This window comes from Pseudophryne corroboree, chromosome 8 (assembly GCF_028390025.1).
Source record: "Pseudophryne corroboree isolate aPseCor3 chromosome 8, aPseCor3.hap2, whole genome shotgun sequence".
Taxonomy (NCBI): domain Eukaryota; kingdom Metazoa; phylum Chordata; class Amphibia; order Anura; family Myobatrachidae; genus Pseudophryne; species Pseudophryne corroboree.
The window spans coordinates 127287417-127303860 of NC_086451.1; positions in this window are offsets into that span (position 1 = coordinate 127287417).

Below are 16444 nucleotides of genomic sequence, written 5' to 3' on the forward strand. Positions count from 1 at the left end.
AATTCGGACACCATTTCATGAAAAAGAGGTTTTGGGCCACACCACAGAATCAAAATATCATCGATGAAATGAAAATAGTGCAGAATGCTGGGACCGTATTTGGGATATATGTACGCTTCCTCATAGTTCGTCATAAATATATTAGCATAAGCTGGAGCCAAATTTGATCCCACCGCGGTCCTAGCATTCTGCACATAATAAGAGCTGCCATATTGAAAATGATTATTCTCAAGTACACATAAGATCAAATCACAAACATATTCAATCGGAGGACCATCAAAGTTTTCTTGACTCAAAATCTTTCGTACTGCTTCAACGCCCAACAAATGAGGGATGACAGTATACAACGATGTAACATCTAATGTTGCAAAATATACATGTTCAAAGGCGTTCTCAAAAAATTTTAATTTTGAGAGAAGATGTGGAGTATCTCTAATATAGCTTCTACTTTTGGCCACTATTGGTTGAAGGAGGAGATCTACATATTGGGCTATTGGTTGCAAAACCAAATTCCTACCCGACACTATTGTTCGCCCAGGTGGGGCAACAATGGACTTATGTATCTTTGGTATACTATAAAAGATCAGACAAACTGGATCCTCTACCGTCAGTAGTTCTACCAATTCCTTCTCTAACCATCCATGCTGAACCCCTATTTCTAATAATCTATCAACCTTAGATTTTATTTGTGTCATAGGATTAGATGATAACTTCACATATATATTGTGGTCCGCCAGTAGTTGTCTGATCTCAGAGTCATAGTAGTCATAATCAAGAACCACTATGGCCCCTCCCTTGTCTGCCATCCTTATTACCAACTCATCATTATTTTGTAATGATGTAAAGGCCCATCTTTGATCAATGGTTAAATTATATCTATAGTGATGGTTTTTATTTGTTTCCACATAGTCCCTCTCCACCATACGTAGAAAAGTTTTTATACTAGCATTACTAGACTGTGGGTCAAATGTTCTAGGGTTTACCATCAGTGGTCCATCTCTATGTGTTATTTCATGCTTCGTGTCTTTAAAAAATTCCTTCAATCTTAGTTTCCCTCCCAATTTTTATAGATCCACTTGTGTATCAAATGAGTTACTCCTAAAAATGGGAACAAACGTAAATCCCAAAGCCAATACCGGGAGTTCTGTCCGTGTCAGTGGGTGTTTGGAAAGATTAATAAAATTATTACTCAGTGCCTCCTTCTTCCCCTCCTTCCTCCCCCTCCTCGGGTGCGTCCTCTTTTTCTCTTATATCTGTTACTTCTATTGAATCCGTACTGACCCCTAAAAAATTCCCAGATCCACTGGGTGGGAGTCTATCCAATTGTTCAGCTTCCGAGGAGAAATAGGAAGAATCTATGGAATAAGGTTGTTTATATCTCAAGTTTCTCTGGCGTAATTTTGGAAACTTTATACCTTCTCCACTTAACCAACGATATACACTATGATTTTTATAATCATTCAATACCACATCTAGTTTATTCCTTTTAAAGGCAACCAAATCTTTTCTATAAAGTTCTATAATTGTAGATAATTTATCCAACCACTTTTCATTCGTATCTTCCACCAATTTTGGTTGGAATCGAGTCTTAAACTCTCCTAATTCACCCCTATTTTTTTTAAGGTCATTACCTACCTCCTCGATAACCAGGAGTATCAGCTCCATTGAACATTTATTCAAAACACTGCACCATTTACTGAAGAATGCAGGGTTTGTACGTCCAATCATTGGTATGTTCTGGATCCTGAAACCTCTGGGGATCTTTTTTTGTCCATAGTAATCGTAGAGGAATTGTCCATGTAGGACCAAATCGATCTCTTTCTTAGATACTCTTAACAACCTCAACAATAATAGTCAATACAAAATCACATCGTCTACATGCTGACATTATGTCATGTGCACAATGTCTTGTGCATGTCGAGATTTGACATAGCAACCTCCCATCTATATCGACAATCAAATTCTGGTTTCAACATTCTGAACATCAACATTTTGTACCACCCACCTATGTGTGTGTCTATATATATATATATATACAATTATTGGATGCCACTACTTACGAATTACTTCCTAAAGAACCCAGTGGGGTGTTCAAGAAGGAATTAGATACCATCTTATTACAGGCAGTCAGAGATGACATCATTGATGACCAATTACGATTGGCATTAACGGTTGACTTTCCGGTTTTGCCCTTATTCTATGTGGTCCCAAAAATTCATAAAGACCCTAAAAAAAACCCCGGGGCGTCCCATCGTATCGGGGAGAGGCTCATTATATCAACCCATCTCTGTGTTTCTGGACTCGATTCTTAATCCTTGCGTTAAACTAATCCCTTCATATTTACAGGACACCACTGCATTGTTGAACAAATTGGATGAAGTAGTGGTCACTCCCAATTCGGTGACACTGTGTAGTGTAGACGTGACTAGCCTCTATACCTGCATACCTCATGATGCGGGTGTAGAGGCGGTCAGGTCACTTATAGTGGATAATCCCCACTATGTAGGACCACCAGTTGATTTCTTTCTGAAGTTGTTGTTTTTGGTGTTGACCCGTAATTTCTTCCTACATGACGGTAGATTTTATCTACAGAGGGCGGGCTGCGCGATGGGGTCCTCGGTGGCCCCATCGTATGCGAACGCATTCATGTATGCTGTAGAACAACAGCTTTTTTGTAGACAGGGAACATTATTGTCTAATATCCAGCTGTACGTAAGATATATAGATGATTTGCTTATTGTTTGGTCGGGTACCACAGCGGATCTTCGGAAGATATTAGATGAACATAATTTGTCTGACAGTGTGGTTAAGCTGTCATATGATATTAGTATGGAGTCAGTACATTATTTAGATGTTAAAATCTCAGTAGATGAATGCAAGCTGAGTACTACATTATTTGTAAAAAGTACTGACAGAAACACGATTCTAAGAAATGATAGTTTCCATCCCCTGTCCCTCCGTAATAGTCTGCCCTAATTCACAGATGTTGAGGGCTAGACGAATTACATCAGATCCCACCATGGTTGAACCAGCCTTGAATCAAATGGTAGATAAGTTTCTAGAAAGAGCATATGATAGACAGTTGTTAGAGAGTACCAAAAACAGAGTGATGAAAATCCCACGAGCTGACACCCTTAAATATCAGCCGCAGGCGGAGCCCAATAGTGGCCCAAAAGTAATCCCATGGGTGAGTTTATATACGGACAAGAGTCCTAGTCTCACCAAAAAGGCCAAAAAATGGTGGCCTATGGTAAACACGGATGGGGATTTACCATTATTACAACAAGCTAGATTATTGCCCAGTTACACCAGAGGCAGGAATTTAAAAGACCGATTAGTTAAGTTGGACATCACGGGAATGGATAAAAAACATACATCGCACTTCCTAAGCAGGAAGAATGGCTGTTATAGATGTTTGGGATGTGTGACCTGCAGAGCCTTATCAGTGGGCAATACATTTTGTCATCCCCATACAGGAAAGCGTTTTGAGATAAAACACCCAGTAACATGCAGTACTACTTTTGTCGTATATATGCTAACCTGCCCTTGCGGGTTGGCATATATCGGCAAAACATAGCGCCAATTTAAAGAGCGTATGGCGCAGCACAGGACAGCAATCAGGCATGCGTTGGAGTCTGGCAGAAGCGATCAGCCTGTTGCTAGACACTGTTTTGAGGCAAGACATAGCATAGCCAGCATGAGATCAATTATTATTGATCATGTCCCCTTGAGAACTCGGGGGGGGTAATCGGGCCAAAATAATACTACAAACAGAATGCAGATGGATCAGTACCCTAGATACTATAGCACCTCGAGGGTTAAATGAGAGCCTAGGGTTACAATGCTTCTTGTAAAGTATATGGTTGTAACAATTAATGATCCATTGACCCGTTTACAGTGGGAACTAGCATGATGGTGAGCAGTACATTATGTTCAAATAGATGACAATATTAAGTATATACACTGTATAAACGTTGAAGGATCAGTGCTGTGATGTCAGTTTTTTAACGTGAATGTAAGCATGGATTGTTTATGTGTTGTTTAGCAACCGAGCAGCGTGTGCTGTGTGCGCCGGGGGGCGCGGCCGGATGACGTCACGGGTCCCGTCGGGCAGAAGGTGGATACATGGGCGGCGGGATGACCCGCGATGCTGAAGGCTGGCGTCCTCCAGGTGTCACAGGTAAGACTGCTTGATTGCGGATGGGGGAGGGTATATATGTTTGTTATATCACACTGTGTTTTTATGTCTATGCTGTCCCTGACGACGGGGGTATCCCCGAAAGGTAGGATCTAATAAAGGACCGTTTTACCTATTCATAAGAAGCCTGGTGAGTGCCGCTTATTTGCCAATATTATATATATATACTATATATACACAATCCGAGTCAAGCCGACATCCACGTATGGTAATCATATAGCTGTGTGCCTTTGTTATATAGCATAAAGTCCAGTCCTGTTGGAACATACAGTCCACAACAAAGGCACGGCACTACAGGATTTTTTAAATAGATTCTTTTATAAATAAAACAACTGTATCCATCTCACACAATGAGGCACCTTACTCATTAATATAATTAAACAGACCTACAAATAGGGGGGGAATTAATGTAACCGCATTAGGATTTTACTGCTATTCGATTTACCACACTTTTCGCTACCTATTTTCAGCATGTGCGCTCCCACAACACTTGCTATTCAAATAAAATATGCTTGGTGCAGCACCTGCATGGTAACTCTACAGTGCATGGCTTGGGGGAAATGCAAGAAAAAGTGGGGAAATCACACATCCAGGTAAGGCACCAATTTTAGGCGCACTACATAGGATTTCTCTGTTCAAAATGAGGAATGCCTGGAACTGATGACACACAATTGGAGAGATAAAAGTACTAGTCAAGATCCTTGTAAGTCCTTCTGAAGCATGCATTGTTTATTCTGCACCGAGCACCAGGTGAGTCAGCCATGTTGAGCACACTTCATTGGATTACAATGTGTGAATAAGCAATACATGCATATTAGACATTCATTACTAGGATGAAATGAACAATGAGCTGACTGGATACCTACTGCACAGATAATTTAATCAGTTGCTTATCTTGCTATTTAAAGTACAGATGTGTCCCACTATGTTGTTGCTGTGTATAGCAGCTTACCATAGCAGGACCATGATGTGAAAGTAGCATGACATGCCACGCTCATTCACATCACTGCCTGGTACCAATGAAGTAAACAGAAGGTAGGCGCATACGCTAGTCAGCTCCCATTCAAGTCTATGGCATAGCAGGAGGATGCGATCACACGTTATGCTGCATCTCAGCAAGGATGTAAAAGGACACAACTGTATCAGGCAAAGTAGCCATCTAAATGTGTTGCAAATTAGTAATGTACAGACTAACCCTTATGCTACCCAAAATACAGCCCATTATTAAAAAAATGGTGCAAAATGGAGTTGTCATTGGGCTCTCCCACCCACTTTTATGAAAGATATGCACAGTTTAACAAACCAAGCACTTCAGCGACAGGGACTGCCACTTTTGTGTCTGAAGTGCTTGATTTCTCTGGGACCCCTCAAACCAATTTTTTGGAATGACTACCTCCAATCACTAATGAGGTTGATGATGATGGTGTTAATTACATTAGCATTTTGTAAAATAAATGTCATGAACTTGCTGTAACATGGAGCAGGTGCCTAGATGGCTAACATCCCCTCACAAATGGAGCAGACGTCTTCACAAACATTGTCAGGATTTGGGTAAAAAAATCCCAAACCGAAGAGATGGCTTTTTTGGTCTTATGTCCAGGCATCACAATCTCTTTCTTTTTATCATGTGCAAGAACTGAAGCCACTGGTGCCTGTCTTACACAAACACCACCAATATCCTCATCCTTTTCATTAGTGTCAAATAGTACTGTAGTAGTACATAATTAACCCCCTCATCCTGTTCTACTTCCACATAAGCATCCTCAATTTCTTTTATGTACCCGTCACCATCTAATACTGTTCCCCCCATGTGCAGGTGGTGCAGAAATGGTGAAAGGTGGAAAAAGAAGCTTCTCTATGAGGACAGTGTGAAAAATATCAGCTTCACATATAGTTAACATGGACACCTCTAGACTCTCCTCAGGGATTTGTAAACACACAGTTCAAGCATTAGTGTTCTTTTTTTTGAGGGGGGGGGGGCACTGATTTGTCTCTTTTTATTGTGACACCTCTACACCTTTTTTTGTAGCATTTTGAAAGTTTTGATTTCACGTGCCCTTTCCTAAACTATCTGCCACTTGGACCACCTTTAGTAGATGTTGTACTATCATGATTGACAGTAGCACTAGTAGTTGGTTGCTCCTGCTCTTGTCTCAACTGATCATTAGCCATGTCATTGAACACACATTGAACAATTACAAACAGTAGCAAAATATATTTTTTTTAAAACTTCTTTTAATTCACAGCTCAGCTTACACTGTGTTGAGTCACAGCACATTTATATGTTTGTGAAAAAATGCACAGGGGTACAGCAAACATACGTAGTACAAATAATAGAATATATTTTTGTTATACTACTTTTTTTTGCAAGGGACAGCTCACAATGCAGTATATCACAGTGCTTATATGTATGTATACAAATGCAACGGGGTACAATACACAGAGGAAGTAGTGCAAACAATAGAACAATATTTTTTTAAGCTTTTTACTACTATTTAGTTCATAATGAAAGCTCACACCGCAGGGTATCACAGCACTTATATGTATGCACACAAATGCTGTGTGGTACAGTACACACAACAATTTGTACAAAAGTTTTACTTTTTTTACTTTTTATTAACCTTTTTTAAAACTTTTTTGGGAAATGACACTGCAAAGTTACACAGCTTATACAGATGTACAGTATTGATGCTCATCTTACTGCGATGTGGCATGATACATCATGGCATGCTGCATGACATGTCAGGCTGTGACTATTCTCAGCCGGTGATTGCTTCATTAATTACATTCATTAATGTAACTTTGAAACAAAATTAATGAAAAAAGGTACAAACCCAACTGCTTGGTCACCTGACACATTACAAGTGTTTGAGGCTCTTAATAAAGCTTCTTATTATGCAATGCCCAAATTCTGAAATGGAAAAACCTCTGAATACTCTCCACAATATTTTCATCATTCCCTACAAAACTATTATATCCGGGCTTTCTCAGTACAGGTTGAGTCTCCCTTATCCAAAATGCTTGGGACCAGAGGTATTTTGGATATCGGATTTTTCCGTATTTTGGAATAATTGCATACCATAATGAGATATCATAGTGATGGGACCTAAATCTAAGCACAGAATGCATTTATGGTTCATATACACCTTATACACACAGCCTGAAGGTAATTTTAGCCAATATTTTTTATAACTTTGTGCATTAAACAAAGTGTGTCTACATTCACACAATTCATTTATGTTTCATATACACCTTATACACACAGCCTGAAAGTCATTTAATACAATATTTTTAATAACTTTGTGTATTAAACAAAGTTTGTGTACATTGAGCCATCAAAAAACAAAGGTTTCACTATCTCACTCTCACTCAAAAAAGTCTGTATTTCGGAATATTCCGTATTTCGGAATATTTGGATATGGGATACTCAACCTGTATTTGTCTGTTGCATTGTAGACTGTTCAAAATCAAGCATCTGCCTCCATTAATTGTCTTTTACACACTCTACTTCATCCATACACATGTCCTATCATTTTCAGGCACATTTTAATTTTATTTTCACAGCGGCAGTGTGCAGCAGCAGCTGAGCCAGCCACCGGCCGAAGCTGTCGCCTGCAATTCCCATCAGTCCCTGGCCACAGCTTTCACCTGCACAACATGCCAGCACCAATCCCCTCCGCCTGCAACTGCCACCTGCCACGTTTACCTCCTGCCAGCACCCAGCCACCATCTGCACCTCCTGCTGAGAAAAAAGTCCTGGGACCAGGAGGGAGGCAGCCTAATCACCTGCAGCTGGGCCAACATCAGATACAGCAGCCTGGGCGGGTTCACTACGGGTGGCCGGCGGTCGGGCTCCCGGCGACCAGCATCCCGGCGCCGGGAGGCTGACCGCCGGCTTACCGACAGCTTGGCGAGCGCAAATGAGCCCCTTGCGGGCTCGCTGCGCTCGCCACGCTACGGGCACGGTGGCGCGCTACGCGCGCCACACTATTTTATTCTCCCTCTATGGGGGTCGTGGACCCCCACGAGGGAAAATAAGTGTCGGTAAGCCGGCGGTCGGGCTCCCGGCGCCGGTATACTGAGCGCCGGGAGCCCGACCGCCGGCAAACAGAAGACCACCCGCCTGGGCACCTCAAGGTTATCCATGGTGCATGGCTCCATGTTACCCATTATCTCCATTACCCCTGCCTCCCCAGTCATCCACAATCTCCCTGTGACCCGTGCCTCTCTCTGTCCCCCACTGCCTCTGTGCCACTGCCTCCCCAGTCACAAACTATCTTCCAGCATCACCCTGTCTCTCTCTGTCACCCACTGCATCCATGTTACCCACTGCCTCCCCAATCACCTAGTATCTCCTTGTCACCACTGCCTTCATGTCACCCACTATCTCTATGTCACAAACTGCCTCCCCAGTCACTTACTGTCTCCCTGCCTCTTTGTCACGACTGACTCCATGTCACCGACTACCTACATGTCTTCCACTGCCTCCCAAGTAACCAATTATCTCCATCACCCCTGCCTCTATTACCCACTGCCTCCATGTCACACCTGCCTCTCTCTGACACCCACTACCTCCCCAGTCACCTACTGTCTCCCAGTCATCCTATGACTCTCCGTCACACCTGTCTCTTTGTTACCCACTGCCTCCGTGTCACCCATTATTTCCCTGTCATCCACTGAATCTACCTTCACCCACTGCCTCTGTCACCTTCTACCTCTCCCTGTCACACACTGGCTCCATGTCACACACTACCATCATGTCACCCACTGCCTCCCCAGTCACTCACTACCTCCCTGTCATCCACTGAATCTACCACACACACTCCCTCTCCCTGTCACCCTCTGCCTCTCCCTATTACCCACTGCCTTTCCCTGTCAGCTTTTCCAGTCACTCACTGCCTCACCAACTGCCTCTCCATCTCCCACTACTGTATCTCTCCCTGTCACCTCTCTCTCCTGTCACCCACTGCTTCTCACAGTCATCCTCTACATCACACGCTCCTCCCCTGGTGTCACCCACTTCCTTCCCCAGTCACCTATTCCCTGACATAACCCACTTCCTCCCCCTGTTACCCATCCCCTTGCATCACCCACTGCCTCTCACTGTCACCTACTGCCCCTCTGTCTCCACTGTCTCTCCATATCACCAACTACTGCCTCACCCTCTGCTACATCACCCTTTCTCTCCTGTCACCTTCTGGCTCTTCATGGCATCACCCTTTCTTTGTCATATGGATACAGCATTCTTGGTGAGGCCACACCCACTTTACCAGGGGCGAGCAGGCCTTTATGCATGCTCAAACAACCCCCCTCTTTCCCCTGTCATGCTGCACCCCTGTCATTTTGATCCATCCATGTCCAATGTACACCCAGTGCCTCATTACACTGTTAAAAAATTTTGAGTGATTTTTCTCATGGGCAGGGACCTCCCTACACAATGGGGGAATTCAATTGTTATCGCCGCCCAATCTGAAGTCTAAAGTGACAGGAGATCACAGGAGCGAAATTCAATTGATGCTCGTTATCACGTTTACCGCGTCCATTAGTTTCGGGTTTAGCCTGTAAAGCAGCTAAGCCTGACTAAACTAATGGGCGCAACCATTTGGGCACCCAAACACATTTCAGCTTGCCACCACCAGGGTGGCCAGCAGAAATTATGGTTGTTTGCTCCCGAAAGGAATACAATTGAATAGCTCCATTGGGAGCACAGAAGTGACAGCTGCCGGAGCTAACAATTAAATTCCCCCCTATATGGCATATCTGTCCACGTCATATGACCCGGATGTCATGAATGTCATGAATCTTCTGCTGTTTATTCACACACATAAAACGTGTACCATTTTCATGTTACTGTGCTTAATTGCATTTTTATGTTTATAATATTGTTCATATATTTCATATCTGTAGGGCTGTTGAGTACTGGGGAGGTGCGACCCCCTTCCATTTTAAAACTTCTTACATGCCCATTACCCCTTCCACTATATAGCAGTATGGGGGCAGCAGACTTGTAATGCAGGGATAGAGATAGGTGACTGCTGATACATCCTCCCTGGACCATCAGCTGCCAGTACACAGCAGCAGCAATCTTCTTTTTCTACCTACCCAATGTTCAAATGACCCGGGCTCCAACCAACATGACGTGGTCAGGGTAGAGACTACGCTCCACAACCCCTGCATATCTGTAAGGTGTATGTCATATCTGTAGGATGATTGTCTGGCACAGTGACTCTACAGCACAATACCAATAAGCAATTATGATGATTTCTACTGTGCTTGACTGTAGAAGAATAAAATGATTGGACTCAACCACAAATTATTTTCTAGTGGCTGTTTGAAGTGGTGGCTAAGCCATATACAGTACCACTCAATACATTCAAAAGAATAATTGTATAAAGTAAAATTACTTTTTGTGGAACACAGTTGCTGTAATTGAATGATTTGAAACTGTGAGAGGTAAATCCAGGAAACGTGACAAAGTCACAATGCAATGAAATAAGATCTTTTCTGGAGCATTACAGATGTTTTCCTTTGTCTGGCCTTTATCAAAAAAGTTAGAGCTATCTGGGAGTGTGACAGATAAGTTAGATTTACGTATGTACATGTGAGCATAGCACATTTAGAAATTTAAATGTGTTTAACAGATTTTCCCTTTCCCTTTTATTTTCCCTTTGCATGCACTCCTTACAGATGACTAGAACTGGATCACTTGCGTCTGAATAGGCAATGATTCCTCCCTAAATTGATATGCCCTCATAGGCTGATGATGTGTCTGATGAGTTATTCAAATTTTAATGCCATGTAAACATTAACATTACACAATTTCTGCTGCATTACATTATTATGACGTTTTATAGGTCTTTCTTCATATTACAAAGGATTTGGAAATAGCAATTATGGTATCAATGTTCAAATAATAATTGAAGTGTCTTCCTAGTAGCTGTAAGCTGACTGCAAACATGGATTGTAAAAGATCTTGTCTTGTCTCACTTGCACGTGAGACTGTAGCGTGGCAATTATTACAGCATATTGACATTTTGCCACCACATTTAGCATGTTGCCTTCTTGGAAATTACTGATTATGTTAAATATTATAAGGCATGGGAATGCTGAACGTATCCAGAAGTTTCAAATACTTCCAGAGATATTAGGTAATTATTGATTGGTGGGTGGCTTATATGTATCCTTCACTAAAGTTATAAGAGCCTTAACACAGGTTTTTTTTTATGTATGCAGTTCTGATTCAGTGTGTTAATAAATGATAAAGAAGTTGGTATTACAGGTATTACCCCCGTGTTCGTTAGTGTCAGGGACATAGGCGTGCGCAGCTAATTTTATTAGGGGGTGCACCGACGGAGAGGCGTGTCTAGCACAGCTTTTTGGGTGTCTAGCACCACCTTTTGGGCGTGTCTAGCACCACACAGGTACATGTCTAGCACTATTTTACATTCTGTCAGTACAATCACATGGCTTAATCTAAATTTTCCCTAGTTCCTAATACTACAAGTAGATATAATACACCCCAGAGAAATAAAATGAAACATTATGCTGTGACCTCCGGCCGGTACTGACTGTCCGCTACGGCATAACCCATAAATCCTAGCTGTCGCTGCACCATATTGCTGCTTACACTTCCCCAACCTATCCCTGACCCAGTGGTGGAACTAGAGTGGTGGACCTAATTGCATATGCATTCCCCCCACCCCACACACACCCCACCCCTTGCACCACCACCGCCCCCTTTCCCAGCACCTACACCCTGATTTTGAGTAGGCCACTCTGAAAAGTACAGGAGATTTAGGGGGCTGAACATTTACGTTTTAACATAACATAAATAACGTTTAAAATGTACACGTGTCAGAGCCACATTTGCCATTTTCTATGCCATTAGACCCATCCTCCACAGGACTCCAGCATTTGTCACATATGGCCCCATGCTCACCCGCTACTGACGGTAGTGCCCCTTACTCACATTATGCCACACAGTATGAGTCAAAATGCATATTCTGCCACACAGTATGAGCTGAAATTCACATTACGCCACACAGTATGAGCTGAATTCACATTATGCCACACAGTATGAGCCACATTCACATTACGCCACACAGTATGAGCTGAATTCACATTATGCCACACAGTATGAGCCATATTCACACTATGCCTCAAAGTATGAGCTGAATTCACATTACGCCACACAGTATGAGCTGAATTCACATTACGCCACACCGTATAAGCTGAATTCACATTATGCCACACAGTATGAGCCATATGCACACTATGCCACACAGTATGAGCCACATTCACATTACGCCTCACAGTATGAGCTGAATTCACATTACGCCACACAGTATGAGCTGAATTCACATTACGCCACACAGTATGAGCTGAATTCACATTACGCCACACAGTATGAGCTGAATTCACATTACGCCACACAGTATGAGCTGAATTCACATTATGCCACACAGTATGAGCCATATTCACACGATGCCTCAAAGTATGAGCTGAATTCACATTACGCCACACAGTATGAGCTGAATTCACATTACGCCACACCGTATAAGCTGAATTCACATTATGCCACACAGTATGAGCCATATGCACACTATGCCTCAAAGTATGAGCTGAATTCACATTACGCCACACAGTATGAGCTGAATTCACATTACGCCACACAGTATGAGCTGAATTCACATTATGCCACACAATATGTGCCGACATTCAAATTACGTCACACAGTATGAGCTGAAATTAACATTACGCCACACAGTATGAGCTGAATTCATATTATGTCATGCAGTATGGGCTGAATTCCCATTATGCCACACAGTATGTGCCGACATTCACATTACGCCACACAGTATGAGCTGAAATTCACATTACGCCACACAGTATGTGCCGACATTCACATTATGCCACACCGTATAAGCTGAATTCACATTACGCCACACAGTATGAGCTGAATTCACATTATGCCGCACAGTATGTGCCGACATTTACATTATGCCACACAGTATGAGCTGAATTCCCATTACGCCACACAGTATGTGCTGACATTCCCATTACGCTACACAGTATGAGCTGAATTCACATTACGCCACACAGTATGTGCCGACATTCACATTACGCTACACAGTATGACTTGAATTCACACTATGCCACACAGTTTGAGCTGAATTCACATTACGCCACACAGTATGAGCTGAATTCACATTACGCCACACAGTATGTGCCGACATTCACATTATGCCACACAGTATGAGCTGAAATTAACATTACGCCACACAGTATGAGCTGAAGTCACATTACGCCACGCAGTATGGGCTGAATGCCCATTACGCCACACAGTATGTGCCGACATTCACATTATGCCACACAGTATGAGCTGAAATTCACATTACGCCACACAGTATGAGCTGAATTCACATTACACCACACAGTATGTACCGACATTCACATTATGCCACACAGTATGAGCTAATTCACATTACGTCAGACAGTATGTGCCGACATTCACATTATGCCACACAGTATGTGCCGACATTTACATTATGCCACACAGTATCTGCCTACATTCACATTACGCCACACAATATGAGCTGAATTCACATTACGCCACACAGTATGTGCCGACATTCACATTAAATCACACAGTATGAGCTGAATTCACATTATGCCACACAGTATGAGCTGAATTCACATTATGGCACACAGTATGTGCTGACATTCACATTACGCCACACAGTATGAGCTGAAATTCACATTACGCCACACAGTATGTGCCGATATTCACATTATGCCACACAGTATGAGCTGAAATTCACATTACACCACACAGTATGAGCTGAATTCACATCACACACATATACACACACACATGTATATACATGTATACATAAATACATGTATGTACATATATATATATATATATATACACACTACACACACCTTGACAAAGGGGCTACGGGCCCCAAAAGTTGGCAATGTGTTAATGTTTTAATACACAACTTGATGATTACAAGACCTGGAGTGACACCATTTATTTTTGATTGTCTATATATATATATATATATATATATATATATATAGAATGCTGGTCCGGCACTCAGGACTAAACAGCTGATGGTGTAAATGCTCCGGTGCCCTCCAACCAGACTGTATAGTCTGTACATACACAAACAAAGAACCAGGCGGCACTCAGGAGATAATAAATCGGTGAATCCAACGGGTGCTTTACTTCAACGCTTCGGGGTGTGTCCTGAAGACGGGGTCCCGAACTCGAAAATGTTGAAGTAAAGCACCCGTTGGTTTCACCGATTTATTGTCTCCTGAGTGCCGCCTGGTTCTTTGTTCGTATATATATATATATATATATATATATATATATTAGTGATGTGCACCGGCAATTTTTCGGGTTTTGTGTTTTGGTTTTGGGTTCGGTTCCGCGGCCGTGTTTTGGGTTCGAACGCGTTTTGGCAAAACCTCCATGAATTTTTTTTGTCGGATTCGTGTGTTTTTTTCAAAAAACCCTAAAAAACAGCTTAAATCATAGAATTTGGGGGTCATTTTGATCCCATAGTATTATTAACCTCAATAACCATAATTTCCACTCATTTTCAGTCTATTCTGAACACCTCACACCTCACAATATTATTTTTAGTCCTAAAACTTGCACCGAGGTCGCTGGATGGCTAAGCTAAGCGACACAAGTGGCCGACACAAACACCTGGCCCATCTAGGAGTGGCACTGCAGTGTCAGACAGGATGGCCCTTCAAAAAAATACTCCCCAAACAGCACATGACGCAAAGAAAAAAAGAGGCGCAATGAGGTAGCTGTGTGACTAAGCTAAGCGACCCTAGTGGCCGACACAAACACCTGGCCCATCTAGGAGTGGCACTGCAGTGTCACGCAGGATGGCCCTTCAAAAAAATACTCCCCAAACAGCACATGACGCAAAGAAAAAAAGAGGCGCAATGAGGTAGCTGTGTGACTAAGCTAAGCGACCCTAGTGGCCGACACAAACACCTGGCCCATCTAGGAGTGGCACTGCAGTGTCACGCAGGATGGCCCTTCAAAAAAATACTCCCCAAACAGCACATGACGCTAAGAAAAAAAGAGGCGCAATGAGGTAGCTGTGTGACTAAGCTAAGCGACCCTAGTGGCCGACAGAAACACCTGGCCCATCTAGGAGTGGCACTGCAGTGTCACGCAGGATGGCCCTTCAAAAAAATACTCCCCAAACAGCACATGACGCAAAGAAAAAAAGAGGCGTAATGAGGTAGCTGTGTGACTAAGCTAAGCGACCCTAGTGGCCGACACAAACACCTGGCCCATCTAGGAGTGGCACTGCAGTGTCACGCAGGATGGCCCTTCAAAAAAATACTCCCCAAACAGCACATGACGCAAAGAAAAAAAGAGGCGCAATGAGGTAGCTGTGTGACTAAGCTCAGCAACCCAAGTGGCCGACACAAACACCTGGCCCATCTAGGAGTGGCACTGCAGTGTCACGCAGGATGGCCCTTCAAAAAAATACTCCCCAAACAGCACATGACGCTAAGAAAAAAAGAGGCGCAATGAGGTAGCTGTGTGACTAAGCTAAGCGGCCCTAGTGGCCGACACAAACACCTGGCCCATCTAGGAGTGGCACTGCAGTGTCACGCAGGATGGCCCTTCAAAAAAATACTCCACAAACAGCACATGACCCTTCAAAAAAATACTCCCCAAACAGCACATGACGCAAAGAAAAATGAAAGAAAAAAGAGGTGCAAGATGGAATTGTCCTTGGGCCCTCCCACCCACCCTTATGTTGTATAAACAGGACATGCACACTTTAACAAATCCATCATTTCAGCGACAGGGTCTGCCACACGACTGTGACTGAAATGACTGGTTGGTTTGGGCCCCCACCAAAAAAGAAGCAATCAATCTCTCCTTGCACAAACTGGCTCTACAGAGGCAAGATGTCCACCTCATCATTATCGTCCGATTCATCACCCCTTTCACTGTGTACAGCCCCCTCCTCACAGATTATTAATTCGTCCCCACTGGAATCCACCATCTCAGGTCCCCGTGTACTTTCTGGAGGCAATTGCTGCTGGTGAATGTCTCCACGGAGGAATTGATTATAATTCATTTTAATGAACATCATCTTCTCCACATTTTCTGGAAGTAACCTCGTACGCCGATTGCTGACAAGGTGAGCGGCGGCACTAAACACTCTTTCGGAGTACACACTGGAGGGAGGGCAA